Genomic DNA, 27,949 nt, shown 5'->3' on the forward strand with positions numbered 1-27,949 from the left:
TGTCTCGTGTCAGCCATGACTCAGTTGGTTGAACCTCTGAGCCAATTCTGGTTCAAGTCTCACTCCAGGACTGTAGCAGAAAAGTTAAGGCTGACACACCAATGCATCACTGAGGGAGCACTGCACTGTTGGAGTGTGTTTTCTTTTTTATTAGATATTAAACTGAGATCCAGTATCTGTCTCGGATGGCGAAGATAATTGGATGGAAAACAGTGTCTTTGACACTCATAATTAATCATGACTGTTTATCAAATGGCCCTCTTTCCCATAAATAATATTTTTATGGCTAAGATACACAGATATCCAAAAATAACTGGGAAGGGGTGGGGTAAAGATTTAATTATGCAAGAATCACAATGGTTTGTTTGCTCCCAATAATTTTTCTCATAAGTGTCCTTTCTGGAGATTAATCTTTAATTTGTAGTAGGCTGGCAGTCCTAATTGTAAAGCTGTAACTGAGTTACTTTAAAATGTCATCAGATCTCCAAAATATAGGGTTACTCAGTGAATTTGCTGAATTATGGAGCAAACTGAAATGAGAGCTGGCCCCAAGTTTTTGATCATAACTTTGAGTTCAATGGCGCTTGCAGTCTGGCATTGCATCCTTTCATTACTTGTGGTATAATTTGTCAAGTGCTTGCCAGAGGAGACTTGTGTACTGTAAATGAGGACGAGTATTGAACTTTGTGGAGGCATGCCATGTAAAGTGGAAAAAGTTTCCTTTCTCTTTGATACAGCTACATATACACAAATCAGCTGTTACCCAAACAGAGTGGGGGGATTAAGGAAGATGGAGAAATTGTTACTCCTACAAGGGCCTGTTTTCACCTTAGTGGCAAGATCATAGTCATAGAGGTCCACAGCACAGAAAAAAAACCCTTGAGCCCATCAAACCTAGACCAGTCAAAAATAACTGCATCAGTATTCTAATCACATTTTCTAGCACATGGCCTTGGCATTGAAAGTACATCTAAGTATTTTTTAAATGTTATGAGGGTTTCTGCCTTTACCACACTAATGGGCAGTGAGTTCTAGATTCACACCACTTTCTGGTTCTTCACTTCTCCCCTGAACTCCTGCCTTTAATTTAAATCTATGTCCCAATTGTTGATCCCTCCACTAAGGGGAAAGGTTTCTTCCTGTCTGCCTTGCCTGTACCCCACTTCTGTTCTCCACTGCTCCAAGAAAAGTAACTCCAATCTCTCCAATTACTCTTGATAATGGAAACTTTCAAGCCCAAGCAACACCTTGGTAAATCTCCTCTGCACCTTCTCCATTGCAACCATACATTTCCTATAATGTGGACTTGAGAACTGCACACAATACTCTAGCTGAGGCCTCATCAACAATTTATATAGTTCCAACATAACTTTCTTGCTCTTAAACTCTATGCCTCCATTAATAAAGATAAGTGTACTATATGTATTCTAACTGCTTTGTCCTGCTCCCTTTGGGCATTAAGTTGCTGCCTCAGCACCTGGTTATTGGGCTCAACTTGGGTGACAGTTTGCGCATTCTCCCTCTGCATAGGTTTCCTCCGTGTGCTCTGGTTTCCTTTCACTGTTCAAAGATGTTCAGGTTAGGTGAATTACCTATAATGTCCAAGGATGTGCAGGCTAGGTGAATTAGACATAAGAAATGCAGGGTTATAGGGATAGTGTAGGGGCTTGAGCCTGGGTGAGAAGGTCCTCTGAAGGTTGGTGTGGACTTGATGGACCGAATGACCTCTTTCCATACTGTAGGGATTCTGATATTCTGTGGGACTGGTGTACATGCACACAAAGCTGCTTCAGATTCTTGATGCTTCCCAGTGTCCTACCACTAATATTCCCATGCCTTCTTTTTCTTGCCCAAGTGTGTCATCTCTTATTTATCTGGATTGAATTCCATTTGCCATTTATTGGTCCATTTATTTCCTTCTGTAATGTAAGGCTATCCACTCCTCTTACCACCTGGCTAATTTGTATCATGTGGAAACACACTGATCAATCCTCCTACATTTGAGTCTAAAATCATTTATATGTACCACAATCAGCAAGAGTTCCAACAATGATGCCTGCAGAACCTCACACTTAGGCCGTAGAGATTTCGATCATGGACGTATACCCTTAAGGCCATCTTGTCCATGCTGTCCAGATATCCTAAATTAAACTACTCCCATTTGCCAGCATATTGGCCCATATCCCTCTAAACCCTTCCTATTCATATAGGTAAAAACAATGACTGCAGATGCTGGAAACCAGATTCTGGATTAGAGTGGTGCTGGAAAAGCACAGCAGTTCAGGCAGCATCCGAGGAGCAGGAAAATCGACGTTTCGGGCAAAAGCCCTTCATCAGGAATATACCCATGCAGATGCTTTTTAAATACTGTAATTGTTCCAGCCTTCTCCACTTCCTCTGGCAGTCCATTCCATACATGCACCATCCTCTGCGTCAAAAGGTTGTCTGTTAGGGTCCCTTTTAAATCTTGCTCCTCACCTTAAACTTATGCCCTCTAATTTTGTACTCCCTACCTTGGGGAAAAGATGGTGACTATTCACCTTATCCATGCTTGTCATGATTTTGTAAACTTCTATAAGGTTACCCCTCATCCTCTGATGTTCTAAGGAAATTAGCTCCAGCCTATTCAGTCTTTCCCTTCACTGACTTTGACGCACATATATGCCCCTCATCTATCAATCTCTGCTTTCTGCCACAGTCAATTCTGTATTCTAGTTACCAAACTTCCTTGGATCCTATGGGCTGTTATGTTTCTGGTCAGTCTCCCATGAGGGATCTTATCAAAATCCTTATTGAAGTCCAAAGTTTAGGCCTCAGTTTGGAAGTGTATTGTAATTTTGCTTAAACCAATTGCTGATTGCTCATGTCGTCATTTGCATTAAAAATTGTGTCCTTTCATCCTTGCAATGTTTTTTTAAAAGAACTAAGCTAATTTTTTCAGTAGGTTGGTGATCGTTAGTATAATAGTCATTTCTGTTGTGTCCTGGTGAATTCACTTTAAATCAGAAAACTCTGGAAACCCTGAGGATGCCAGGTAGCATTTAGAGAAAGCAACAAAGTTGATGTCAAAAAGGCTTTTATAGCCCTAAAACATGAACTCCATATTCCTCCTTTTTCAGATACTGCCTGACATCCTAACTATTTCCAGCACATTCTGTTTTATTTTCAGAATTCCAGCATTTGCAGTACTTTGCTTTTGTTTTAGTGATTTTTTTTTGTCTGCTTATGTCATTGATGGTTTTCATGTTTGGTTGTGAACGTTTCCTGCTGCTGAATCCCACATCCCTTATTGATTGCTAGTTGGTTTGGTGAATTTAAAATATCTCATTCTGGTAAATCTCCTTGAGAGTTTTTCAGGTGCCTGCGTCCCCACTGTTTCCAGACTTAGACTACCTGCTCAAGCTTCCCAGGAAGCACCGCTTTACAAGCGGCATGCCTTAGAAATGATCTTCAGAGCTTTACTGAGAATCAGTTGCTGCATAGTTTAAAGTAAGCCATATATATACATAATATAGACCGTCTCCGGCCAGTGTTGAGTTAGGTCAATACTATTGCAGTGATACAATATTGGATACAGTTGGCTTTCACTGGAAGTGTGTGGGGAAAAAACACAGATAATATAACCAAATTTGCCTTTGGTAATTAAATATGCCAGCAGATCTTGGATTAGCTAAATCCACCTCTTAGTCTATTCCCATTATTTGTTGGCATCCTTGTTCCGAAGTGGCAACTTTGAGGTACAGGAGAAAATGAGGATCCCCTACTTCAGTGCTGCTTAAACTATTTTCCAGTGTGACCCTGTTTTAACACTTAAAAATTAATATGATCCTCGATGCCAGCAAAAATGAAATGGCAATAAAGCAACATAGTAACATTCGGTAAATGATTACCAGGGCACCTTCGACTGCATCTTTCAAACTCTCAACCTGTACTACCTGGAAGGACAAGATCAAATATCTGAGTGCCAGCTACAACTTCACTTTCAAATAGTGTTGCCAGATTTCATCACGTGACTTGCTGTCACACATCAGCCATTAGTCACCCAATGAATTCATGCTTGTGACCCACTGCTCTCTAATCTCAATTAGAAAGCAGATTACCCAATTGGATGATGCTTGACTAACAGCTGAACATCCATTTTACCCACTTTTAATATGTTTATATCTGGTAAAGAGAAATCTTCAAAGAAAGCACCAGAATACCTCATCTTTTTAATGACCCTATGATTTTCTTTTGCCCAGAGATACATAAATCAGTGTTCTGGAATAATCTTTAATTTCTGGATACTACAGGCCAATTTTGGAGGATTGGTGACCCCACCTCCAAGTCGTTTACCATGCTGACTTGGAACTATGTTGCTAAAAGAAGTACATCCTAAGACTGGAAGGGCATTTAGGCCCACTATATACTCTTCACTGTTTAATGGCATTGTTTCAGTAACTCCAGGTTTGTCCTGCCAGAAGCTTCTCCATTGTCACCCTTGTGTTCCACAGTTGGGGTAGTGCAGCCTTCTTTTGTAATGCCAAGGAAAGGTTTGACCGTCTAGGTTCCATTATACAACTACCAACCCTCATGGCTGTGTAAGGCCATGCAAGGCCTGCTGGGGAAGATTGACTATAATACGATTTAATTCTTCATTTAAGAAAGTGCCCTGACCATGGCTAATGAGAGAAGTATGGATTGTATAGGCCTCTCCAAGGATGAGGCATACAAATTGGCCAAAAAAAGTAGCGGATCTGAGGAAAGGGAACAGTTTAGATTTGGACAGAGGGATTGATTAAGGGGGTGGAAACAGAATATAAGTGGAAGCTTACGGGGAACATACAAACTAATTGTAATAGCTTCTATAGGTATGTGAAGATAAAAAGATTAGTGAAGACAAATACAGGGCCCTAACAGTCAGAAATAGGGGAAGTTGCAATGGGAAACAAAGAGATGGCAGACTGATTAAATATGAACTTTTAGTGCTGTCTTCACTGCAATAGTGACAAAATGGAGTTAAACGATAGCTTCTACAAACTAGTTACCCAGCAAACTGAACCCATCCTTGAAGAACAAGAATCAAGCCATTAATATGCCATATTAGCTGCTATTGCTGCTGTCCATGGTGGCACTATGGCTCAGTAGTTAGCACAGCTGGGTGAGATGGTGTTTGGCGGGCCATTGTAGACTTTGTGGGCTGAATGTCTCTTTTCTGTACTGTAGGAATCCTATAATTCTGGGATTGTTAACCGTGGTTAATTGCGGACCGATGTTTGATCTCCAAGTCATCATGAATTGGTGCAGATACAGCAACTCCAGTACCGCTGCAATGGAATCTGCATACCAGTCACCAAGACTGAGATATAACTCTCGAATGTAGTACCAGTGTGCATGCAGGAAAGGTAGTCTTGATGCATTTCGATTACCTATGTGGAAACGTGGAAAATATGAGCCCTTTAAGCTTGTTGAGCCATTCAATGTGATCATGTCTGATCACCCAACTGCATATGCTTGGATTCCTTTAGCCTTAAGAACAACATCTAATTCCTTCTTGAAAAGATTCAATCATTTGGCCTCAACCATTTTCTGTAGCAAAGAATTCCACAGGCACAACACTCTCTCAGGAGTGAAGAATCATTACTTCTTCCAATAACTCAATCAAGTTTGTGAGACATGATTTCCCATGCACAAAGCCATGTTGACTATCCGTAATCAGTCTTTGTCTTTCTAAATAAATGTACATTCTGTCCATCAGGATTCCCTGCAGCAGTTTACCCACCATCCATGTCAGGCTTATTGGTCTGTAGTTTTCTGGTTTTTCCTTACCACTTTTCTGAAATAGTGGCACCAAATTAGCCAACGTCCAGTCTTCTGGCCTTTCACCTGTGATTATGCAATTATGCAAATATCTCATAAGGGGCCCAGCAATCACTTCCCTAGCTTCCCACAGAGTTCTGGGGTACGTCTGATCAGATCCTTGGGGATACAAACATGTTTATGCCTTTTAAGGCATTCAGCACCGCCACCTCTGTAATATGGACATTTTTCCCATATTCTCTCTTCCATATCCTTCTCCACCATAAATGGAGATACAAAATACTCATTTAGTGTCTTCCCCCATCTACTGCAATTCTACACAGGTGGCCTTGCTGATCTTTAAGGGGCCCTATTCTCTCTCTAGTTACCCTTTCATCCTTAATATATTTGTAGAATCCCTTTGGATTCTCCTTAACACTGTTTGCCAAAGCTATCTCATGTCCCCTTTTCTGCCCTCCTGATTTCCCTCTTAATTATATTCCTACTGCCTTTATACTCTGCAAGGGATTGACTTGATTTCTTAATGAAAATCTCAATTACTGTCATCATCACTGGAAGTTCTTGCCTAATACTGTCAAACTTTTATTTCCTGTCTATCCTTTTCCATCACTTATTTTAAAACTTCTAGAAGTATGGTCATTGCCCTGCCTTATTTCCCAAGAGTTGGTCAAGTATTGTGCCTTTTCTAGTAGGTATATCCATATATTGAATCAGAACATTTTCTTGCACACACTTAACAAATTCCTCTCCATCCAAGTCCTTATGGCAGTCACAGCCTATATTTGGCAACTTAAAATTCCCTACCATAACCACCCTACTATTCTTACAGTTAACAGAGATCTCCTTACAATTTTGTTTTTTCAGTTTTCTGCTGACCTTTTTTCAGGGCAGGCACGGGGGGTGGTGGTGGGGGTTCCATAGTACAGTCCCAATAAGGTGATAACCCCTTTTCTATTTATTTGTTACACCCAAATAACTTCCTTGGATGTATTTCCAGGAATATCCTCCCTAAGTACAGCCACAATGTTATCCCTAATAAAAAAAATGCCACTCCCTCTCCTCTCTTGCCCAGGTAGACAGGATAGTGATGAGGTGTTTGGTATGCTTGCCTTTATTGGTTAAAGCATTGAGTATAGGAGTTGGGAGATCATGTTGCAGCTGTATAGGACAATGGCCAGGCTAGTATTTCGAATATTGTGTGCAGTTCTGGTCTCCCTGCTATAGGAAGGATATTGTGAAACTTGGACGAGTTCAGAAAAGATTTACAAAGATGTTGCCAGGGTCGGAGGGTTTGAGCTATAGGGAGAAGCTGAATAGGCTGGGATGTTCTCCCTGGAGCTTCAGAGGCTGAGGGGTGACCTTGTAGAGGTTTTATAAAATCCTGAGGGGCATGGATAGGGTAGGTAGACAAGGTATTTTCCCAGGGGTGGGGAAGTTCAAACCTAGAGGGCATAGGTTTAGGGTGAGAGGGCAAAGATTTAAAAGGGGCCTAAGGGGCAACATTTTCACTCAAGAGCGTAGTGCATGTATGGAATGAGCTGCTGGAAGAAGTGGTGTTGGCTGGTTAAAGTACAGCATTTAAAAGGCATCTGGATGAGTATAGGAAGGGTTTGGAGGGATATGGGCCAAGTGCTGGCAAATGAGACTGGATTAATTTAGGATATCTGATTGGCATGGGTCTGTTTCTGTGCCCCATATCTACATGATTCTATGGTGAAATTACGCCTCATCTCAGTCTTAAATGGTCTCCTCCCTATCCATAAACTGTGACCCTTGGTTCGGTGATTAGGACCATCTTTCTTGCATTTTTCCTTTCTAGTTCTGTTAGAATTTTGTAGGTTTCTTTGAGTCTCTCCACCTCACCAATTCTTCTGATTGCTATTGAATATAATCCTAACCAATCCAGTCTATGTTCTTACCACCCCAGAAATCACAGTCTGGTAAACATTTACTGCACTCCTTCAACAGCCAGAACATCATAAAACTATGCACACTGCTCCAGGTGTGGTTTCATCAAGATCCTGTACGATTACAGCAAGGCATCCCTTCTCCTGTACTCAAATCCTCTCGTGATGCAAGCCAACATACCATTTGCTGTCTTCATTGCCCCCTTCACCAGTATGACCATCTTTTATCCTTCGTGATAGTAAAGTCTCTCATTGGTTGAAGATTGTGCAACAGCATTTTTTTATCATGAGGTGCTGCAATGCTTTAATGTTAGAAGAGTTGGTTTGAGCATGAATAAGGAGATCATGCGTAAGATTACAAAATATCCTTCCAGTAATGTCAGTTTGACTCTTAAATTAGGCAGTTCAAAAGTAGTTCCATAGCCAGTGTTTTCATTTGGTAGCTGCTGATCACTTTTGGAATTAGTATTAGGTAGCTTTCTACTCTTTGTCAGCATTAAGCATTCCTAGCTCTGTTCTAGCACAGATTAGATTGTTCCATTCTATCTAAATAACATAATTTATCGTATCCTTCAAAAGAGCACCCATTGGCGGCATCAGTCTGGACTTTCACATTCTATGGGCAAGAGGAGTATGCAGCGTGACCTGGGTATCCTTGTGCACCAGTCGATGAAGGCAGGTGTGCAGGTAAAGCAGGTGGTAAAGAAGGCAAATGGTATGTTGGCCTTCGTTGCGAGAAGTTTCAAGTAAAGGAGCAGGGGTGTGTTATTTGCACTTTTACAGGGCCTTGGTGAAGCCACACCTGAAATATTGTGTGCAGTTTTGGTGTCCTTTTCTGAGGAAGGATGCTCTTGCTGTCGAGGGAGTGTAGCAAAGGTTCACCAGGCGGCATCTGGGGATGGCGGGGCTGAGGTATGGGGAGAGAGTGACTAAGTTGGGATTGTTGCACTGGAGTTCAGATGAGTGAGGAGATCTTGACTTATAAAATTCTAACAGGATTAGACAGGGTAGATGTTCCTGATATGGATGCGTCCAGAACCTGGGGTCACAGTCTGAGGATTCGGGGTGGACCATTAAGGACAGAGATGAGGAGAAATTTCTTCATCCAAAGAGTGGTGGTCCTGTGGAATTCATTGCCACAGAAAGTAGTTGATGCCACAACATTGAATGAATTCAAGGAGTGGCTAAAAATAGCACTTGGGCAAATCGGACCAAAGGTACGAGGAGACAGCTGGGTTAGGCTGTTTAGTTGGGATGATCAGCCATGACCGTGATGAATGGTGGAGCAGGCTATAAGGGCCAAATGGCCTACTCCGGCTCCTCTCTTTTATGTTTCCATATTTAAATTGTATAAGAACATCCTGGGGTTATGAAAGGTGCTGCATAAACACAAGTTAACTTTTTTCTCTGTATGGTTTTATCTGGCATTATCCCAAGTATGCAAAAGGCAGTACAGAATTTTAATAAAAGTGCCAGTTATTTGTTCAGTCGAATATAGGGAGGTGGAAGGGAGGACAGAATACTTGTCACGTGTTCGGGGTAGTTGTGAAATTTCAATTATTCTTCCTCCCAGTAAGTTTATTGCTGTGCAAGCGAATGGACTTTGGATGCTGGTCAAATTAAAAATGCAGCATGCTTCCACAAATTTCAGAAATGCAACAGAAGTTATGTATTTAATGGGTGGTTGGACACCCCAAATTGAATTTTAGAAATTATTTTGTTCTACTTTTACATATTGTATTATTTGAGGAGAAGCCCCTCCTGAATTATTTTAAGTTGTTGACTTGGGGATTAATGTAGCAGTGTACTAGAATGAACGATCAAGTTTGTGATAGTTGCTGTCCTGCAGATGAGTGCATTATTTTCAGTCCACATTTAGAGGTGTTTCCTGAGTTGGGTTGTTCTTTGCAGAAAGATTGGGAGAACAGATTGAGCTTGAGAGTCATGTTTGGTTTGCCCACCACCTAGTGTACTATTGTAGAATTGCAATGAATGTGAGACTTGTAAATACTGCTCAAAATTCCAATCGGCAAAGTGGAAGGGATGGTCGCATGAAAAGAAGAGATAGGTGCAACCTTTAGATTATAGAAAACAAATGCAGTTATTCATCTTCTCCCAAAAGTATATAATTTTAGAATAACAAATTCATTCAAATTAGGTCTCTCCAATGCTTTTTGTACTACTTTGAAGGTATGGATGACATGAAGAAAATCCAATTTTAGTGTTGTTATAAATTAAATTTCTAGGCACTCTTTACTTGTCATATCAATGAATTGTTTGGATGGAAGATGGCATTTGATACTTCTCAGGATGACTGGTAGGAAATATGGGAGGCTCTGAAACTCCTACTGGCTGCTGACCAGTTTCTTTGTGTTGTAGGAGTGATTGTATGTGTGGGTTTTTGTGCAGCCCTTTTCATAAGGGCAGCAGTATTTTATCTGCTTTAACTAATTGACACACTTTGTAACACAGATACTAATGCTGTTTCATAGCTTTTGCTCAAGTCTATTTTGTATCCCCAGTTCCATTAGCATGAATTCATTCAGACATTACCCGGCACCGAATGGAGAAAAAAGACTGAATGGGATTTACGATAATGGTACTAAATCCCTTCACTCTGGATTTTCCTGTTCAAGGGCCTTTCTGCGTGTAGGTCTCAATTTTTATGTTCTCATCACCCTGAACTGTAAGGTGTTGCTTTGACCAAATCAGCAACTCCAGCTTCGTTGAGACTTAGGTGCAAAGAAATCTAAGACATTGTGAAGAAAACATGCATTTATAAAACACCATTCATGGTCCCAGGTTGTCCCAAATCCTTCATATTTCAAAATAGTTAGTTACTGCTTTGATGCAGAAAATGTGGCAGTCAATTTGTGCATATTATATTTCCACAACCAGAAATGTGGTCATGATCAGATAATCTGTTTTTAGTTACATTGGTTAAGGGGTAAATATTGATCAGAATGGTGTGGGGGAACCATCCCTGATCCTCTTTTTGTTTGCGTTTACCTAAGGAGGAGTCAGGAACGCTGCTTAACATTTCACTCAAAAGTTGGCAATTTTTGACAGCATTGAATGTCAATCTTGAATTTGTCCAACTCTCAAGACTGGGTGTTGAACATCTTCAACCTGTTGATTCAAAGATGAGATTGCTATCAATGAGCCACAGCTGATATGTTTTACTTTATTCGTTCATGGGATGAGGGCATTGCTGGCTCGGCAGCATTTATTGCTGTGAGAAACGAAGCTCACTCACTACAATAATTTCAGTCCGAGACAAGATCTGAAGCAATCAGTGCGTTTATTATACGCTTGCAAGCATGGTGCCTAAAATAGACATGCAGGGTTTAACAAGTACATATCTTATATAGGATTCACTACTCCAAACCTGGTGCCCATTACTATTGTTTATCTCTTGCCTTATCCGGCCTTGTGCATAACAAAGTACAAGGTTTACTTGGCCATTTCATCACATCCTGCTGAGGTCCATTGTTAGGCATATCCTCCTTCACTGCTACCTATTTCCCCCATTTGTGACATTTCCTCCCTTTCCCCAACCATATTGATCCTTATGACCTTTTAATTGGGGTTTGTTTTTTGTTTTTGCAGAAGTGGGAAACAGATGCTTATAACTACTGCTTGTACAAGCATATCTGGCTTAACCTACATCCTCACAGCACCTTTTTCTATTTTTCTGTAACATCTACCATTGTTTGCAAGCACATTTCATTCTTGTATGCACATTTTAGCTAATACAAAAACAATTATATATTTCCTTCACCTAGTTTTCATTCTTGTTGACTCAGCTCTTGGTTGAAACAATTATACACTGGTGTGAGTACATTTACCTTGGATAAGTAATTATGATTGTCTGTCTGTATTTATGGCTCTGAATGATCATGACTCCAGCTTATTTAATTACGGTTTTGTTATTCTTGGATCTTTTATCAGTACAGACATTATTTTATTTTACACATAGCTGTGCTCTCTTTTGGATCTAGTGTTTATCTTAGAATTAAATGGTGTTTCACTGCTAGTCATTTTGTCCACACTCGTTCAAGATGGACTGATGTTGGTATTGATTAATCATATCCGATCGTAATGCTTTGTCAAATTGCTGTGGCCAGAGGTATTTTGTAAATACAAATGAACTGTTAATGTTATTCCCCCCCCCCCCCTTACTTTTGTAAGGCTGTAGGAAGTAATTGCAAGGACTACAAGACCACGGGAAGGGAAATCATTAAACCCAAACAGCTCCTCTTAAATGGCTTGTACCCAAGATTTATGTGTCTGAATCAACTTGTAGTTTTATTTTAAAAAGAATTGTTGTGCCCTGAAATTCACTGCCTGAATGTATTGGTGGAATAATCACTTTCAAAAGGGCATTGGAAAAGTACTTGAAGGGGGGAAGGTTTACAGAACTTTAAGGGAAGGGAAAATTGAGTAACTCTTTCATTCAGATGGCATAGATTAGATGAACTCATTGGCTTCCTTATTCTGAATCAAATCTATAATTTTGTGATCGGGAAACTACGTAAACATGTAAAACAAAATTATTCTTACAAAGATTACCTGTTTTGTTTTTGTAAACAGAAGAATTTATTCAGGTTATAACATGAATATTAGTCTTCCAACTGTAGAAATGTGGACAGATGCTGAAGGTGATTAGCTGAGGCATTCAAGTTAATAACAGTTAGAGAGTGGGCAATAAAAAGATTTTAGTTTTTTTGGATCAACTGCTAAGTCTTTGATTTGTTTGTTCCTGTTATGTTCCCAATTGCTTACGTAGCCTACTGTAATTCTGGAGTTTATCAAAGTACTTTTAACAAAGAATACAGCATTAGAACAGGACTTTAGCCACGAAGACTCTGCCAACACATGGTGCCTTTCTAAAGTAAAACCTTTTTGTCTCTATATGGTCATATCCCTCTTTCTTGCCTAGACATATATCTGTCAAAATGCCTTTTAAATGCCTCCAACTCTTTGGCATTCTAGGCACTTAGTACCCTCTGTGTAAAAAAAACTTGCTTCTCACATCTCCTTTAAACTTGCCCACTTTCACCTTAAACTTGTAGGAATTGACATTCTTCCCTGGGGAAAAAGACTCTGACTGCCTATTCTGTCCAGCCCTTTCATAATTTTGCAAACTTCTGTCAGGTTGCCCCCTCATCCTTTGACATTCAAGTGCAAATAAACCAAGTTTGTTCAATCTCTCCTCATAGCTAATGCCCTCCAAACCATCCTAGTTAACAGTCTCTGTACCCTCTCCAAAGCCTTCTCATCCTTCTGTTAGTGTGGTGACCAGAACTCTATGGAATTTTCCAAATGTGGCCTAACTTAAAATTCTGTACAGCTGTAACGTGACTTGCCAATTTTCATAGTGTAAGGCCCATTTGATGAAGGTGAGCATGCCATATGCCTCCTTGACCACATTATTCACTTATGTTGCCTCTTTGAGGAAACTGTGGACCTGTCTGCCTAGATACCTCTACGTTGATGCTACTAAAGGTTCTGCCATTAATGGTATACTTGCCTCCTGCATTAGATCTCCCAAAATGCATTACTTCGCACTGGACCAGATTAAACTCCATCTGCCATGTTGCTTTTCAGGTCTTCAGTTGTATCCTTTTATATCCTCTGGCAATCCTCCTCACTATCTGCAGCTTCCTCAATTGTTGTGTTGTCCACAAACTTGCTAATCTGGCAATCTTCATTGTCTTCCAAATCATTTATATATGAAAACAGCAGGCATCCCACACTGATCCCTCTGGAAAATAGATATCTAGATATCCAGTCAGAAAAAACTCTTCCACTTTTGTAGTTTGTGATATACATAAATGATTTCGAGGAAGGTATCGGTGGTCTGATTAGAAAGTTTGCAGATGACACTAAGATTGGTGGAGTAGCAGCTAGTGAAGGGAACTGTCAGAGAATACAGCAGCGTATAGACAGGTTGGAGAGTTGGAGATGGAGTTCAATCTGGGCAAATGCGAAGTGATGCATTTTGGAAGATCCAATTCAAGAATGAACTATACAGTAAATGGAAAAGTCCTGGGGAAAATTGATGTACAGAGATATTTGGGTGTTCAGGTCCATTATTCCCTGAAGGTGGCTGTGCAAGTCAATAGCGTGGTCAAGAAGGCAAATGCAGCATGCTTTCCTTATCAGACGGTGTATTGAGTACAAGAGTTGGCAGGTCATGTTACAGTTGTATAAGACTTTGGTTTGGCCACATTTGAAATACTGCATATAGTTCTGGTTGCCACATTACCAAAAGAATGTGGATGCTTTGGCGAGGGTGCAGTCGATGGTCACCAGGATGATGCCTGGTATGGAGGGCGCTAGCTATGAAAAGAGGTTGAGTAGATTAAGATTTGTCATTTGAAAGACCGGTTGAGGGAGGACTTGATTGAGGTCTACAGAATCATGAGAGGTATAGACAGGGTGGATAGCAAAAGGCTTTTTCCCCAGAGTGGGGGACTCAATTACTGGGGGTCACAAGTTCAAAGTGAGAGGGGAAAACTTTAGGGTATATATACATGGCAAATTCCTTACGCAGAGTGTGGTGGATGCATGGAATGTGTTGCCAGGGGAGGTGATCGAGGCGGTCACTATAGCATCATTAAAGGTGTATTTAGACAGATATGTGAATGGTCAGGGAGCAGAGGGATATAGACCCTTAGAAAATAGGCGGCAGGTTTAGATAGAGGATCTGGATCGGCACAGGCTTGGAGCGCCGAAGGGCCTGCTCCTGTGCTGTAATTTTCTTTGTTCACCACGACTATGTCTTCTATAAGTACGCAAGTTCTGTGTCCATCTTAGCAGCTCACCGCAGATCCTATGTGACTTGACCTTTTGTATCAGCCTATTATGAGGGACCTTGTCGTAGGCTAGGACATGGGAGAGTTCAAACCCTAAACTTATCAAACTTGATGTTGAGTCCAGGGGGCTGCAGGGTCCCCAAGCGGAAAGTGAGGTGTTGTTCTTCAAGCTTCTCTGGAGCATTGCAGCAAGCTTGAGCCATAGATGTTGGCCAGGGAATAGGGTGATGTGTTAAAGTGGCAGGCAACTGGAAGATTGAGGTCATTTTTGCAGGCAGAACATAGGTGCCCTTCATTGTACTACCTTCCATATGCCTACCCAAGAGCTCCTTAAATGTCCCGAACATATCTGACTCTACCATCACCGCTAGCCGTGCATTCATCACTCTGTGTAAAGAACCTACCTCTGCCATCGCCTCTAAATCTTCCTCCAATTACCTTAAAATTATGCCCCTCGTGATAGTCATTTCCGCCTTGGGAAAAAAATCTCTTGTTCATCCACTCTATCTATGCCTCCCTTCATCTTGTATACCGCTATCAATTCACCTCTCATTCTTCTCCATTCCAATGAGAAAAGCCCTAGCTCCCTCAAACTTTCTTAAGACATGCCCTCCAGTCCAGACAGCATCCTTGTAAATCTGTAGAGAAGACCACATTGTGAGCAGCAAATGCAGTAGACTAAATTGTGTGAAGTACAGGTAAAATGCTGTTTCATCTGGAAGTTATGTTTGGGGCCTTGGGTACCGAGGAGGCAAATGGACAGGTGTTAAACCTTCAGTGATTGCAAGGGAAGGTTCCAGAAGGTGGACGAGGGCTATTGGGAGTGAAGGGAGAATGAACTAGGGTGTCCCAGAGGTAACAGTCCCTGCAGAGGGTGGTCAAGAGAGGGGAGGGGCACATATGTTTGATGATGGCATCTCGCTGGAGATGGTGGAAATGGCAGCTGATAATCTGCTGGATGAGGATGTTGGTGGGATGGTAGATAAGAACGAGGGGAACCCTGTTGCAGTTGTGGGAGCGAAGAGAGGGGTGGAGGCAGAATTCAAGAGATTGGTCAGACCCAGTTGAGAGTACTGTCGACTGGTGCTGGGGATTACTTGGTTGAGGAAGAACGTGAACATTTCGGAGGCTCCCTTATCAAAATTGACCTCATCGGAACATATGTAATGGAGACGGAGGAACTGAGAATAGAATGGAGTCTTTACAGGAAGCAGGTTGCAAGGATGTACAGTCCAGGTAGGTGTGGGAGTCGGTGGGATTTATAGTGGATATTAGTGGCCAGTCCATCCCCAGAAATGGAAACCGATGTCGAGGAGGGGAGTGGAAAAGTCAGAGATGGACCAGGTGAAAGTGAGGGCGGGGTGGAAATTGGTAGCAAAATCAGTTAAGTTTTCCAATTCTGGATGAGAGAAGGCAGTGGCACCAATGATATCATCAATATATTGGAGAAAGAGTTGTGGGTAGTGGCCGGATTAGGACTGGAACAATGAATGTTCATGTGCCCCACAAAGATACAGGTATAACCGGGACCCATGCGCATACCCATGGCTGTTCTGACCTGAAGAAAATGAGAGGAGTTAAGAGAACTTCTTCAGGGTGAGGATGAGCTCAGCCAAGTGGAGGAAGAGGATGGTGGGTGGGTGGGGATGGTTCAGGCCTTTGCTCCAGGAGGAAGTGGAAAGCTCTGAGACCATTCTGGTGGGGGATGGACGTGTAAAGGGATTGTATGTTCTCGATAAAGAGGAGACGGCTGGAGCCTGTAAACTGGATATTCTGAAACTAATCTGGTGTAAAGCGTCAGGAATGGCAGATGTAAGTGGGCAGGGACTGGACTGGGGGAGACAAGAGCGTTTCAAGATAGGAAGAGATGAGTTCTGTGGGGCAGGAGCAGCCAGAAACAATGGGTTTGCCCAGACAGTCCTGTTTTATGGATTTTTGGAATGAGGTGGAAATGAGCTCTCCAGGCTGTCAATTTGGAGGTAGTTAGGGGAGGCAGGAGGATTTGCAGAAGATCACCAGATGAAATTAGGTCAGCAACCATAGTTGGTACAATGGCCTGATTATCTATGGTGGAGTCATGATTCATTTTGTCAGACTACAAATGCACCACCCTTATCAGCAAACTTAATAACAAAGTTAGGGAAAACAGGGGAGAAGGGTAGCAAAGGGGGCAGGGGAGAGGAAAAAGGTGGTGAGAGAGTGGGAAGCGAGAGAAAGAGACAATATCAAGAAATAAGAGGTACAGCACAGTGAAAAAATATATAAAAAAGATAAATAAAATAAAATTACAGAGCAGAATGAAAACAGAAGGGTCGAGATGGGATGATCATCTGATGATTATCCCATCTTGATCCCTCTGTTTTCATTCTGCTCCATAATTTTATTTTATTTTAATTTGTTTTCACTGTTCTGTACCTCCTTATTTCTTGATTGTCTCTCTTTTTCTCTCTCCCCACTCTCTCATCGCCTTTTTCCTCTCCTCTTCCCCCTTTGCTACCCTTCTCCCCTGTTTTCCATTTTGCCTCCGCTTCACCCAACCTCCCCCACCCCCCACATATTTTGTCACAAAGCACTGGCTTCAACCTTGGTCATTCACAGATCCTAATCTCCCTATAATCTCTCTATGCACTGTCATTATCACCTCTTTATTGCTAACTTTGCTTCTGGAGCCATGACTCTTGGGAAAGCAAAACTTAGCAGGACTTATACACTTAATGGTAAGGTCCTAGGGAGTGTTGCTGAACAAAGAGACCTTGGAGTGCAGGTTCATAGCTCCTTGAAAGTGGAGTCGCAGGTAGATAGGATAGTGAAGAAGGCATTTGGTATGCTTTCCTTTATTGGTCAGAGTATTGAGTACAGGAGTTGGGAGGTCATGTTGCGGCTGTACAGGACATTGGTTATGCCGCTGTTAGAATATTGTGTGCAATTCTGGTCTCCTTCCTATTGGAAAGATGTTGTGAAACTTGAAAGGGTTCGGAAAAGATTTACAAGAATGTTGCCAGGATTGGAGGATTTGAGCTACAGGGAGAGGCTGAACAGGCTCATTTGTCAGAATCATTGGTGACCTTTAACCGGCAATTGGATAAGTACATGGATAGGTGCTTAAGCTAGGACAAATGTTCGGCACAACATCGTGGGCCGAAGGGCCTGTTCTGTGCTGTATTGTTCTATGTTCTATGTTAGGCTGGGGCTGTTTTCCCTGGAGCGTCGGAGGCTGAGGGGTGACCTTATAGAGGTTTACAAAATTATGAGGGGCATGGATAGGATAAATAGACAAAAGTCTTTTCCCTGGGGTCGGGGAGTCCAGTACTAGAGGGCATCGGTTTAGGGTGTGAGGGGAAAGATATAAAAGAGACCTACGGGGCAACTTTTTCACACAGAGGGTGGTATGTGGAATGAGCTGCCAGAGGATGTGGTGGAGGCTGGTACAATTGCAACATTTAAGAGGCATTTGGAGGGTATATGAATAGGAAGGATTTGGAGGGATATGAGCCAGGAGCTGGCAGGTGGGACTAGATTGGGTTGGGATATCTGGTCGGCATGAACGGGTTGGACCGAAGGGTCTGTTTCCATGCTGTACATCTCTATGACTCTATGACTCACCTCCTCTCAGCCTAGTATAAATATCTCCCTATTTCTCCCTTTTTTTAGCTTTGACAAATGGTCAGTTAGACTCGAAACGTCAGCTCTTTTCTCTCCTTACAGATGTTGCCAGACCTGCTGAGATTTTCCAGCATTTTCTTTTTTGTTATTCGCTCCTTCTGTTTTTGTTTCTGATTTACAGCAGCTACAGTTTTTTTTTCTGTGTTTACCTTGTCAAAGGCCTTACTAAAGTAGATGTAGACACCATCTACCAACCTGCCCTCATCAATCATCTTAGTTTTTTCAGGAAGTGACAAAGTTTGTGATGCATTGCCTTTCCCACACAGAAGCATGCTGTCTATCACTAGTAAGTCCATATTTTTTCAACTGTGAGTGAATTCTATCCTTAAGAATCTTCTCCAGTAATGTCCCTACCACTGACATAAGGCTTACTGCTCTGTAATTTCCTGAATTATCCCTGTTGCCCTTCTTAAAAGAACAATGTTGGCTATTCTCCAGTTCTCTGGGACCTCTCCTGTGACTAAATAGGACAAAGATTTTGTACAAGACTCAGCAATTGCTTCACCTTTCTCCTTCAGCATTCTGGGATAGATGCCACGAGGTCCTCGAGACTTGTCTACCTTGAGGCTTAAAACACCTAACATGTCTATTTTTTACTTGACATGCCCTAGAATACCCATCCTGAGACTCACCATCCACCATGTCCTTCTCCTTGTTGAACGCCAATGCAAAGTATTCGTTAAGGACTTCGCCTACTTCTGACCCCACACACACATTCTCTCCTTGGTCCTTGAGTGGACCTACCCTTTGCTGAGCTGTCCTCTTGCTCCTTAAGTATGTATAAAACGCCTTGGGATTTTCTTTAATCCTGTTGCCAAAACCATTTCATGGCCCCTTTTCAGCCCTCCTAATTCTTTGTTTGAGTCCTTTCAAGCTATCTTTGAGGGCTATGTATATCTTCAATTTCCTGAACCTTATGTATGCCTCCTTTTTCTTTTTTTGGATTTGATTTGACAAATTTTCAATTTCTCTTGTCATTCAGGCTTTCTGAATCTTACCATTCTTATTCTTCTTTTTCACAGGAGCATGCTGGTCCTGAACTCTAATCAACTGCCTTTTTAAAGATTCCCACAAGGCAGATGTGAATTTACCCTCAAATAGCTGCACCCAATCTATTTTCCTCAGTTCCTGCCTAATATTGTGGTAGTTCGCCTTCCCCTAATTTCCTACTTTTGACCGTAGCACTATTGTCCTTATTCATGTTTAGCTTAAAACTTACAGAGGTCACTAGTCCTAAAATGCTGCCACTACTGTGATTATTTGAAATCATGGTCACCTGTTAACCCATAGCTAATAAAGACAAGTATCCCATAAGCCTCCTTAACCACTTTATATATCTATTCTGATGCACACACACCAAGATGCCTCTGATCTTCAGTGTTTCCCATATTATTGGTACCTCTCAAGGTCTGTTCATTGTAACACCTACTGCCAACCTTGCAGTCCTCTCTTAATGCCACAGTGGTTATGAACCAGGCCAGACCCCTCAAAACTAATTACCCCTGGTAACTCAGACCCTAATATTTTTAGATGTTTTAAGCAAATGTAAGGTGGATACCCCAGGAGTGATGCAGCTGGTCAAACCACTTTGCTTCAAGTAAAACAGAATTTATTTACATAACACCAAAGGAAACACAAACGAAAGAAAATAGAATTTAGAATAACAACGATTTGAAAACCCAACCGATATCCCCCGCAACTTATCAAAGAGTTGTTCAGATTTCCTACAATATCCTATAAACATGCCCTTAACAAAAATATAAATTCAGACTTAGGTCAGAGAGAAAAGAACAGCCAGGGATCATTTGCTGAAGCATGGAACCTCTTTCCATTTTCTCTGTTCTCTATGTCCCCAGCTAAAACTAAACCAAAATAGAAAAATCCCTGAACTGGGTGAACTGGCTGCTCCCCTTTCATTGTACAAGTCTTCTTGAAAAGCCTAACTGCCGGTTTCCCTGATTGTTGCCTTAGGCAGTATTTATTAGCCATAATCAAAATGTGCTTTTCCCAGACAAATCAGAACCCCTGCCTTTTACAATCCCTTTTGAAAAAAACCAAGGACAACATAAACTTTTTAAAGGAGCATCATCATCACACATTGGTTTGTCAGCGTAAACTATGTGCTCATCCTGGATGAGACCTTGATCCACCACCTTGCAAAGCAAGCAAGGAGTGCTATCAACACCTGGGTCTATTATAGACATATCATTTTCATACTTTCGGACAATTAAAATTGATACTTTAATGTCACTTGGGAAGGCTCTTTAACCTGTGTATTTTTGACTCCTGAGAGGGAGGGTGAGAAAGTAGAAGGCACTATTGTGTAAATAAAATCTTTCTAATTACAATGATGTTGCTACAATACTGATAAAGTTATGAACTGATACTGAATCTATTGCATTTTCAACTTGATGAAATCTCTAGATGTGGTTGCTATAGTTTACTAATTTATAGTAAGTCATTAATTGAGTTGGTGCCAAGCTCTGCAGAGCATCATATAACCTTTCATTAAATGCAGCTGGTTTGTACATTTTATTCTTCCGTTTATTTGATTATTAGTTTGTGAATGTACATCACATTAAGTGGATGCGTAGTTTCTACATTTAATAATTTCTATTAATTTACGAAAATTCAGGCAATTCAATGGGGCTGTTATATTTTCTGTGCTGATTAGCAGTTGTGATGGGACTGCGAAGTGGTTGAACACATTCAGTCATCAGAATTATGAATTGACTCACTTTAGTTGGTATTCTCAACTTCGTTAGCTTCTCTAAATGTAGAAAAGCACGCTTTAGCATTCCTGATTTGGCAATCTCCATCTCGTTAGGAAACTTTAACATGTTAAAGAAATCCAAATATCTTGTTTAACCAATAAAACTATACCACATGTTTCCACTTTGATAACAAAAATGTTCTAGTATATCAAACACTTGTCGATTATGTGCTGCACACAGGTTTAATTTGTATTTCCATTATTATGTTGCCATCCTCTGGAGAATTCTCCTTGGCTCCAGCAATTTTCAGAAGTAAAACTTTGATTTTTGTATTGTGACTGTTGAAATCTCAGCCTTATCTTCTGCATCCTTTTCCATTTACTTTCAAACTAATTCAATTGGTTCGTTACTTTTGCAATAATACACCGAGACTCCCCATTAACTTTGCATTAGACAGTCTTCCAACTTCTGTTCACTCAGATGATTCAAATTGAAATTCAGCCATGCCTATCATCCATGCAGTCAGTGATGATACTGTATTACTGTGTTTAGTGTAAATCGATCCAACAGTTATTTACTTTAGGCCTGTCCTTTTTCTGAATCATATTGGGTCCAAAATCTCAGCAAGCACCCAGATAATTTAAAACTGGGGAAGCTTTTTACGATTCGCTCAGCTCCATGACAACCTAGCCTGCTTGAGGTCATCCTCAAATTGACTGTTAGTCAATTGCCCCATTATTATATTTTATTTTTTGATGTGATGATGTAAATGTATTTTGCAACCATTCATTTGAATGTAAGGAATAGGAGCAGGAGTAGATCATCTAGTCCCTTACACCTGCTTCGCCATTTAAGTGATGCAGAGAAGGTTTACTAGACTAATATTGGAATGAATAGATTGCTTTCAGAGAAAAAGCTGGGCAAGCTAGACCTGTGTCCTCTAGAATATTAAAAAAATGTCATAGGTGACTTAATTGAAACCTGCAAGATCCTGAGGGCACTTAACTGGGTGAGAATGTTTCATTTTGTGGGAGAATCTAGAAATAAGGGTCACCGTTTGAAGATGGGGGTTCATTTCTTTGAGAGAGAGGAGGAAATATTTTGGAGAGTCTTTGGAGTCCCCTTCCTAAAAGGTGCTGGATGCAGAATCTTTGTTTTTAACACAGATATAGACAGGTTCTTGATTGCGAAAGGGATGAAAGATTATCAAGGATATGCACAAATGTGGAGTTTAGGTTAAATACAGATTAGCCATGCTCTTACTGAATGATGGAACAGGCTCAAAGGACTGACTGGCCCATTCATGTTCCTTGTTTCTATGTTCATCTGTTTTGTATGTTATTAAAATCATTGATGATCAGATTGTGGCCTTGCCTTAACTCCATTTTCCACCGTATGCCAGATATCATTTGACTCCTTTGTTAGCTGTCAGGGTTTACTGAATGGTTGTTAAGAATATCCATCTCCAGCTTCCAAAGCATTCGTCTGGATTACAAGTTGAAACTTTATTGCTGGAACAGCACAGCAGGTCAGGCAGCATCCAGGGAACAGGAGATTCGACGTTTCGGGCACAGGCCCTTCTTCAGGAATGAGCAGAGAGTGTTCAGCAGGAGAAGATAAAAGGTAGGGAGGAGGGACTTGGAGGAGGGGCGTTGGAAATGTGATAGGTGGAAAGAGGTCAAGGTGAGGGTGATAGGTCGGAGTAGGATGGAGGCGGAGAGGTCAAGAAGAAGACTGCAGGTCAGGAAGGCGGTGCCGGGCTGGAGGGATCCGGCTGAGACAAGGTGGGGGGAGGGGGGATGAAGAAACTGGTGAAGTTCAAGTTCATCCCCTGGGGTTGGAGGGTTCCCAGTCGGAAGATAAGACGCTCCTCCTCCGACCGTCGGGTTGTTGTGGTTTGGCGGTGGATGAGTCCAATGACCTGCATATCCTCGGTGGAGTGGGAGGGGGAGTTGAAATGCTGTGCTACAGGTTGGTTCGGTTGGTTCGTCCGGGTGGCCCAGAGGTGCTCTCTGAATCGCTCCGCAAGTAGGCCTACTTGCGGAGCGATTCAGAGAGCACCTCTGGGCCACCCGGACGAACCAACCCAACCAACCTGTAGCACAGCATTTCAACTCCCCCTCCCACTCCACCGAGGATATGCAGGTCATTGGACTCATCCACCGCCAAACCACAACAACCCGACGGTCGGAGGAGGAGCGTCTTATCTTCCGACTGGGAACCCTCCAACCCCAGGGGATGAACTTGGACTTCACCAGTTTCTTCATCCCCCCTCCCCCCACCTTGTCTCAGCCGGATCCCTCCAGCCCGGCACCGCCTTCCTGACCTGCAGTCTTCTTCTTGACCTCTCCGCCTCCATCCTACTCCGACCTATCACCCTCACCTTGACCTCTTTCCACCTATCACATTTCCAACGCCCCTCCTCCAAGTCCCTCCTCCCTACCTTTTATCTTCTCCTGCTGAACACTCTCTGCTCATTCCTGAAGAAGGGCCTGTGCCCGAAACGTCGAATCTCCTGTTCCCTGGATGCTGCCTGACCTGCTGTGCTGTTCCAGCAATAAAGTTTCAACTTTGATCTCCAGCATCTGCAGACCTCACTTTCTCCTCTGGATTACAAGCTTTGTAGTTGTCTCGGATTTCTAGCTGTGAATAAACCAGCCTGCTGCCTTCAAACTCTTTGTCTTTTGTAGGTGGTCCTCCATTTATGAACACCTGACCCCTGACATACAAATGTTTCCTATACTTAAAGAGCAGCTATTTTATATTGTCATTAATTGTGTCCAACTTACGTGCAAATCAATTTGCAAACAGTTAGACTTGTGAACGGACTTAAGAGAATGGAACGTGTTTGCAATTGGGGGACCTGCCTGTATTTGTTTTATTAGAGTACTTACAGCGTGGAAACAAGCCCTTCAACCCAACAAGTCCACCTGTATTCTGATTTCACTAATCAAATATAGGTCACCTTTTGATATGCCTTTTTTTTTTGAGGTATTCTGGCAATCTCTACATCCCACCGTTTTAATTATCTTAAAGTTTCTGATTCTTAAGGCAACGTGGCCCCAACTCTTTTTATTTGTGCAATAGGTTCCAAACTTGTTTTAGTTACATTTATCTCATTTTCTACAGTTACATTTTAATTCTTAATATTTAGAAATTATATTCTAAAAACCATGATGTAGATATTTGTAGGGAGAAAGTTTAGGACCGCAGATGCTGGAGATCAGAGTCGAGAGTGGTGCTGGAAAAGCACAGCAGGTCAGGCAGCATCCGAGGAGCAAGAGAATCCTGATAAAGGGCTTATGCCCGAAACGTCGAATGAGGCCTCATTCCTGATGAAGGGCTTCTGCCCAAAATGTCGATTCTCCTGCTCCTTGGATGCTGCCTGACCTGCTGTGCTTTTTCAACACCACGTTCTTGACTGTAGATATTTGCAATACTCCTGAGGAAAAGGCATGCAGCAGTTTTAGCGTTCAAAAAAATATAATCTTTTGATGCTGTGACTAATCAATAGTATATTGGTCCGTGTAAGATTTATAATGAGCACATAATATTGCATTGGGGATTTTGATTAGGGTACTAATGATCTTAAGGTTCGGAATAGAAAACCACCTGGTCAGAAGATATTGGCATTAAGTTTCTCTTCAACAGTCTGCTCTCCAACCCCACCACATAATGGTTGCATTCCCCTTTTTCTCTCACTGTTCTCTGCTTTGTTCTTCCATCCCTCTTGGTCCTTGCTGCTGGTATGGTAGTGCTGCTAGTTCTGGAAATCATCCAGTATCTTGCCCAAAAAGATCTCTATGTCTGGGCTTATTGGCAAACTATTTAACAATGTATGTTATTACAGCTGATCATTATCTGACTTTTCAGTGTCATAATTTTTTTTTCTTCAACTTAGCACAGGAAGTCATTTACACAGCAGAGTACTAGAGAACATCTATGTGGCCAGTTGTTCCTTGCATGCAATCCAAGGAGTAGACAAAGGCAAATATGTTTATGAACCGTATCTGTTTCCTTTTGAAGAAAAATAATTTAAAGTTACTACTGTTAGTTCACTTTGTAGCCCACCTTAGATGATTACAGCTATTAAGCTTTTTGCTATGCTTTGCTGTAATATGATAGTTCAGCATTCCTTGATTACATAACAGAACTAAGTACTTGACTGAAATGAAACTATATTCAGGTGGAAGACTAATTATGTAAAAACAAGACTTCTAAAACATGTACTCAAAAATACACACAATTATAACTTGCCATCCTAAAGGCAACACTAAAATAGATTGTACCTTTCTCATGACCATTTTGTTTAGGTGGTCACCCAAAAGGAAGCTCTTGTTTGTACATTGTAATTCTCCATGGGTCTGTATGTGGATACTGTTTTCCGAGTGCTTACTGTAATAGGTAATTTGGATTGGTTTCAATGCATTGTGTTTGCCCAAGATTTGTCTGGTAAGGCTGCAAATAAATCTAAACTTTATTTCTTTACACACCCATTCAGTGCTTTTTTGAACTATTTGCCATCATTGTGATTTTTGTGTTGAGGTTGAGCATTGAATGGACGGTAGCTTGAATTTTTCATTTAAATTTTCTTGAGAGAAGTTTATCCAATATACAAGGCTGTTCTCTATTGATGTCATCTCTGGTATTTGAAACTAGTCTTGATTCTCATTTTTCTATTGTTTCAGCATGCACTTGCTTTACTACTGAAGTACAACAGGCAAAATTTAGATAAGATCCTTTGCTGAATAGCTGAGTAAGGAAAAAAATAGTTTAACTAATGAGCACTGTAAAGGTATCTAATCTTTAAAACGGCAGTGTTGTGCTAATTTAGTTCCCCTCATCATAGCCCTTTCATATTTAAAAAAAAAACTTGTGTCGAGGTTAACTTTTAATTTAAAAAATGAACTGTCTCCTCAAAGATGCAATTTTTATCACAACCATGTTTGGTCCTTCTAACATGTAGACTGTTGGATTCATGAAGCAGCTTTTCTTAAATTTACATTTCTGACCCCTTTTTAAGTTTTAACCTTATTTTTGTGTTGAGGTTGAGCATTGAATGGACGGTATTTATTTATTTATTTATTCACCTTAAAGACCTGAGTTCAAATCGAACTCAAACTAATGGAATAAGACTCCTCACTGGATAGTTCTGATGTTGAAAGGATTTGGTTTATTTCATCTCAGTTCTCGATGAGTTCTCGGTAATGGTTAAAACTATGCCCTTGGCAATTAAAGCAACGTGGAAAGCAATTCCTATCTAGCTGAATTGTACCAGTCTCTTTCAATATATTTACTCATTTTAGGCTAAATACATTTCTTTCTGGTAAATTAAAGAAAAGTGCAATGATGCAATGTGATTCTCGACCTTGTGCTCACTTGGCAGGTACAGTTTGACTTTTAAGTTTTTTGGTAAAGTGGCAAAATGCAAAATAATGTTTTTGTACAGAGGGTGGTAAGTGCCTGGAATGTGCTGCCTGGGAAGGTGGTATAGCAGATACAAAAGCAGTGTTTAAGAGGCATTTTGACAGACATGTGAATAGGCAAGGAACAGAGACATGGATTGCATTGAGGCAAATGGTTTTCAGTTTAGCAAGGTGACTTTTGTCATTTCAGGCCTGGTGGGCCAAAGGGCATGTTCCTGTTCTTTGATCCAGTGGACAGGTTGTTTTTGATCTTGTGGTAAGTGAATTTTGGTAGGTATGTTGCCAATCTAACTATATTTTATGAATATAAATAAAGTGAAAGTGCATGATACTGAAGTTAGTGTGTGTAGCTAAAATAGTGTGACCAATTTATGACTGGTCGGCAGTTTTTACTGGACAGCGCTGCTGTATCTAGGCTAGGTGTTTAATGCTGACACCATAAAAATTCTCATTTTGACTCCTCATGTAGGGATCTTGCAGTCCAAGTCCGTAGCTTCAGGAAAGTGGCAAGTAAATAGGATGATGAAGGTGGTGTATGACATGCTTGCATTTAACGGTCAGAAAATGGAGTACAAGAGTCAGGGTTTCATGTTGCAGCTTTATAAGACTTTGGTTTGGCCACACTTAGACTTGTTCCATTCTGGTCGCCACATTATAGGAAGGACTTGGAGGCTTTGGAGAGGGTGCAGAAAAGGTTTAGCAGGATGCTGCCTGGATTAGAGGGTGTGAGCTATAAGGAGAGGCTAGAAAAACTTGTTTTCTCTGGAGCAGTGGAGGCTGAGGTCTATAAAACTGAGATGCATAGATAGTGTTGAAAGTTGGTATCTTTTTTCTGGAATTGAAATGTCTAAACCTATGGGGCATGCAGTTAAGGTGAGAGATGGAAAGTTCAAAGGAGACCTGCAGAGGTTTATAAAATCATGAGGGACATGGATAGAGTAAATAGATAAGGTCTTTTCCCTGGGTGGGGGAGTCCAGAACTAGAGGACATAGGTTTAAGGTGAAAGGTAAAAGATTTAAAAAGAAAATTAGGGGCAACTTTTTCATGCAGTGACTAGTGCATGTATAGAATGAGCTGTCAGAGGAAGTGACTGGTACAGTTGCAATATTTAAAAGACATCTGGATGGGAATATGAGCAGGAAGTGTTTAGAGGGTTATGGGTCAAGTGCTGGCAAATGGAACTGGATTAATTTAGGATATCTAGTTGGCATGGACGAATCTGATTGAAGGATTCTGTGCTGTATATCTCTGTATCTGAGGAGCAAGGTTTTTTTTAAACAGAGTGGTAAGAGTATGGAACATGCTGCCAGGGGTAATGATAGAGGCAGATACAATAAGGGCATTTAAGAAACTTTTGGATAAGTGCATGAATATGCAAGGAATAGAGGGATATGGATCAAGGGCAGGCAGGAGGGATTAGTTTAATTTGGTGTCATGTTTAGGCACAACATTGTCAGCTGAAGGGCCCGTTCCTGTGTTGTACAGTTCTTTGTTCTAACTAATATGATAACTGCATGGACTGACTTCTGTCACTTGAGTATTGCTGAAAAGAGGCATGCTGTTGAAGCCAAATTTCAAAGGGAGCAACAGCTTATTTTACATAAGAAACAAGGTGCTG

At 41.2% G+C, this 27,949-nt stretch overlaps 1 protein-coding gene across 2 annotated transcripts in view; it reads left to right on the forward strand.

The window, feature by feature from the left end:
* jarid2b (jumonji and AT-rich interaction domain containing 2b) overlaps positions 1-27,949 on the forward strand; it is a 458,793-nt gene that overhangs the window by 291,841 nt on the left and 139,003 nt on the right. The gene's annotated exons all lie outside the window — the stretch shown is intronic.

Source organism: Chiloscyllium plagiosum, unplaced genomic scaffold (assembly GCF_037043375.1).
Source record: "Chiloscyllium plagiosum isolate Xiang-an unplaced genomic scaffold, Cpla_swu_hap1 HiC_scaffold_34, whole genome shotgun sequence".
Classification (NCBI taxonomy): Eukaryota; Metazoa; Chordata; class Chondrichthyes; order Orectolobiformes; family Hemiscylliidae; genus Chiloscyllium; species Chiloscyllium plagiosum.